We start from the raw sequence: 4,939 nt of genomic DNA on the forward strand, positions 1-4,939 counted from the left end.
TTGTCTCTCCTCCTTCTATTCTCCTCTCATCACTGTTTTCCCAGATTTCACATTCACGTGCAGCTTGCTCTCGCCTCACTCAGACATTCTGTCGCCAGGCCCGTGACGTAACCTGCGCTAGGAGCCTGCACTCTCCATGGTTTCCCTCCGCCACTCCAGCACTATACTGTCCTGCGGAGAATATAGTCCCCCCTCCTCGCATGCAGTTTGCTGCCACAGCTTGCTTGGCACTGGCAGTAGTGGCAGCGCTGAACTTGACTAATGGACTTAAAAGAGTTACTTTTATTTTATTTACGGCATTGTTGCTATTTTGGATGATGGTAAACAATCTTATAATAGATTTTCCAGATTTGTGTTTTCTTTTTCTTTTTTGGGGCGGTTAAAAAAGGTTTGACTGGCACAAAAGATTAATTTGGCATAGAAGATAGTACATTTTACTGTTTTTGTTTACAAATGGACAAAATAAAAAGTATGTAGGCTTACAGTACAGTACAGTACAGGTAGGCTATTAGGCCTATCTAATAGCATAGAAGGATACTCATTTCATAGGATAAGGATACTCATTTCAAGCATGCATGCATGTGTAAAACAGGCTAGCAGCTATCTCTGACCTATCTCAACATCTGAGAGGAGGAAATGACACATTGTGTTCCTGTCCTCTGATGCTGCCCTGCAGTCTATTTTCATGCATTAGGCATGCAATATTAATGAGATGGATTGATGAATTGTGGAAGTTTCATTCTTGACAGTGCAAACTTATTCCTTATCCTAGGTTCTAGGTGGTGGTCCTCAGCTAAATTCATTAAGCATCAAAATCAGTTTAATCCTATATAGGATTAAACTCATTTAACTAATTTTGATTTGTTACATATAGGCCATGGCTTTTTGAATATGAGCTTGTAGATGACATTTGACCCATTTCGAAAGATCTTGCAGGGGTGGTCCCTGGCTGGCATGAAATTAAATAGTTTCAGGTGGGGACATGTGGCCAAAATAGGCTACATATTGCTTTGGGGGTCCTTGACATGAAATAGTTTGAGAAGCACTATCTTATCCTGCCTGAGATATAGCCTAAATGTTCTAAACCATGCAGAAATCCACATATCTTCCCTCTGGTGGCCTAGTGTGCAGAGTGCAGAGTGCAGACCCAGTGTGGAGTGTGTGCATCCATACAGGCTTTGTCTTGAGGTGAGAATTTCAGATGATGGCATGTAGCGGCATGCTCCAGTGCTTAGCCCTTCTCTTAGACACTTTTGTTCTCTTGACAACATAAATAGTGCTTATCATATCCAAATCAAAGCATGAGGCAAGCTTAACACACTGCAGTTCAGGAGTTCACCATCAGATAGCCCACAGCCAACTAGACTTACCCTATCTGTCTGTCACTACACTCTGCCAGAGATTACAATATACTGTTTGGAGCGACAGTAGGCCGTTTTGTTTTAGGTGTGTAGCCTATAGGTCAATAAACCACTCTTTTGCAGAGGGACGTTTTATGAAAAAGAAAATAAACAAATAGGCTTTAGAGTTTAGACTGTCGATGTCCTCTCATAACCTAGGCCTACTGTAGTCTTGCACTGGCAACTTCGTGTTTCATGTCACTATTTTTATTGTTTGTAGCCAATAGCCAGACTCCTCTTTGATTGCATTGATGTATATCCTCAGTGGTTGCCTGGTTTCATCCCCAGGCCAGCAGCAGGCCAATATGTTAGCATCATGCATGTGACATGTCTAAATGAGTGTCTCCAAAGACATGCCTTATTTTTTGATTTATTTAAAAGAATGCACTGTTTGACAGTTACACAATCCATTTAAGTGATGATTTTACACACAATCAGTGCATGAAAACGATAGAGATATATAGTGTAAAGTTAACCTCGTGTCACAGCCTATAGCTTTCCCCCTCGGAGGAAAGCCTGGTACTGGCAGTGTAAAGTAAAAGAAGCCCTTGCTATTCATGTTATCGACGACGACGACGCCGGACCGCCTCACACATCCCATGTCTCGGAAGAACGGTAGGGCAGAAATTGGCAACAAATCTGTTATTCGTTAATCAAGATAAATTCATCAATTTTGAAACATGAAACGGAAAGATGTGCCTATTGCAATTTATTTATTCATTAATTTATTAAACTAGCGTTAATATTCGAGACAATTAAGTTACCACCTGCCTTGCAGATAAATAAATTAGGCCTACTATCCTGAAGTTCTCAGCTACATCTGTGCCATGATTGGATTTGAATGACTCACTTCGACGATATTCTCCTCTAAATATTTCTGAGGTAATGATCACAACGTCTTGTCGTTATATTTATTTTTTCCTGCCTTTACTGACAACCAACCAGCCAATCATAGCGCGACGTTCGCCCCCGTCTATGGGATCTATAGAGACTCTTCCCTCGGCTCAAACTGTATCCCGCGGCGTGATACTGGCGCTCAGCGGAGGGTGCGACGGCTCCGCGACTCACTGACGCCAGAGCGACTAGACCCAAGAAGACCCAGCAGCTGTATGAGAGAGAGCAGCCACCACGGGCCGAGAAGAGCGTCAAAAGCGGCACAAAAGGTACTGTAAAATGTCTGGGAATTACATTGAAAACATACCGGACATAATACAGGCAGAGCACGAGTTCTTCGGCCGTTCTCCACGCATGCACGGCGTGTTTTGCAACTTTTATCATCTAGGAAATCTTACATTTTCTGGAAGCCAAACTTTTCACTGTCTGTCAGGATGCCAACTTAGCTACGGTAGACGAGTTGCAATCACAGGGTAATAATATTCGTCGTTGGAGTGATTATCGTGTAGATGTTTGTTTTGTTTATATTGTTGTTTGTATGTAACAACACCTGAATTTTGGAATCAGATTGAATTTGGCTCTCATTGTATGAGCATAAATCATAAATAAACTTGCATTTTTTTTTTGCATTGATCATGTTAAGCCCTCCTATTGTTGAATACTCGCTTTGATTATATTTGTTTAGCTGCAATTAGATTTCCAAATATAGATAGATGGGGACATGGTGTTGTGTTCTAAGTCTGCGTACAGATGTTGCATGCAGAAGACTGATTGTTATCGGATGGACTGATAGAGTTGATTGGATAAAGACTATACTGGACAGTGCATGGGGGCCCAGCATCTCCATGACACCTCAATACAGTCAGTGACAGCAACAAACCATCTTCACTCACACTGGCAACTCATCTCTATCCAGTTTGTCTTGTGACTGATGTCCACTGGCTCAGACCTCAGAGTCAGACAGTCATCATACATGCATTGGTCTACTACAGTTGTATGTGCAATGCTTTATGTGTGATTATGTGCATGACTTTAACAGTTTATTTGTGGTGTGTTTCTGCTGTGTGTGTGTGTGTGTGTGTGTGTGTGTGTGTGTGTGTGTGTGTGTGTGTGTGTGTGTGTACTGTGTGTGTGTGTGTGTGTGTGTGTGTGTGTGTGTGTGTGGGGGGGGGGGGGTCTTTACATTTTCTGCTTTATAGTTTATATACAATTTAATCCTATGTTGATGATTTGATAAACAGTGTGTGGGGAGAAAGAGAGAGAGAGAGAGAGAGAGAGAGAGAGAGAGAGAGAGAGAGAGAGAGAGAGACCATAGCAGCTAAGGCCAGCTCTCCTGACATTATTGAGAATGACATATCAGATTACTGAAAGGACGGGAATGTGTCCTTGTCCATGATTTAGTTCAATTGTTTTAGCTCTCTGCCTTCTGTGTGTGTGTGTGTGTGTGTGTGTGTGTGTGTGTGTGTGTGTGTGTGTGTGTGTGTGTGTGTGTGTGTGTGTGTGTGCGCGCGCAGGTGTGTGTGTGTGTGTGTGTGTGTGTGTGTGTGTGTGTGTGTGTGAAAAATCAAACCTAATTTGAATTATATTGTTAGTTTGACGTAAACATAAAACATCATACAGTGTAAATTTATTAAATAGTGTTGAAATTATTCCATTCAGTGGTTAAGTGAAAAATCTATATATAGGATATCAGCAAACATTTGAATAAATTACCTACAAACTGTAATACACATGAGTAGGGGAAACGTAATAAGTCCATTTCAGAGACCCCCAAATTGATAGGACACAGACAAATTTGATAAGAATCTGCCTTCAGAATCCCTCTCTATAATATGATTTGGTATCAGAATTGTGTGTGTGTATATATATATATATATATATATATATATATGCTATCTAGCGAGAGAACCATGACACTCAAAAGTGTCTATTTGTACTTGCATATAATAAAGGTGAAGGTGAGGTTTCATCCCCCTGGAACCCGTCAATGATCCCTGGGGGGTCCCCAGACCCCATAAACCACTGCAAGTCCAATTGTTAACACACAATATCTTGTACTTGTGGTGTTTGTTACATACAAAAGTGTTAATAACCAACCAGTAAGACGCCGTGAGGGCGTGCACTCATCCGTCTGGGTGACGGCAGACTGCTGGGCAAGCGCTGGCACTTTGGCATGGGGGGGTCAGATCAACATATGGAATTAATCCTGTACTGGCCATATATGGAGCATGTCTTGACTGTACAGGGTTTGATGAGGTCAGATCATGGTCGACTCCATATATGCAGATCTAGGTGATGATCCAGTCTTCTCCATGTATTGTTATCCAGGGTTCGATGAGGTCAGTGTCGTGATCTTCATATATGGAGATGGCCATATATATGGTGGCATGACATGTCACGAGGCATGATGTCATGAGGCGTGACCATATATGGAGGCGTTAAGGGTCTCCATGATGTCACGTGATGTCACGAGGTCAGATTCATATATGGAGATCTGGGTGTCACATGATGTCACGAGGTCAGATCCATATATGGAGATCTAAGGGTGTCACATGATGTCACGAGGTCAGATCCATATATGGAGATCTAAGGGTTTCCATAATGTCATGTGATGTCACAACAAGGCATGATGGATTAGCAACCTT

General features: G+C 42.0%; 1 protein-coding gene across 1 annotated transcript in view; it reads left to right on the plus strand.

The window, feature by feature from the left end:
* Nucleotides 1-2,439: 2,439 nt before the first annotated feature.
* The window catches only part of smad1 (SMAD family member 1), a 26,985-nt gene continuing 24,485 nt past the window's right edge, over nucleotides 2,440-4,939 (plus strand). Inside the window, exon 1 of the mRNA XM_083764683.1 lies at nucleotides 2,440-2,563. The gene's annotated coding sequence lies outside the window, so the exon portion shown is untranslated. The remainder of the gene's footprint in view (nucleotides 2,564-4,939) is intronic.

The sequence above is a fragment of the Protomyctophum parallelum genome (genome assembly GCF_964188405.1).
Source record: "Protomyctophum parallelum genome assembly, chromosome: 5".
Taxonomy (NCBI): domain Eukaryota; kingdom Metazoa; phylum Chordata; class Actinopteri; order Myctophiformes; family Myctophidae; genus Protomyctophum; species Protomyctophum parallelum.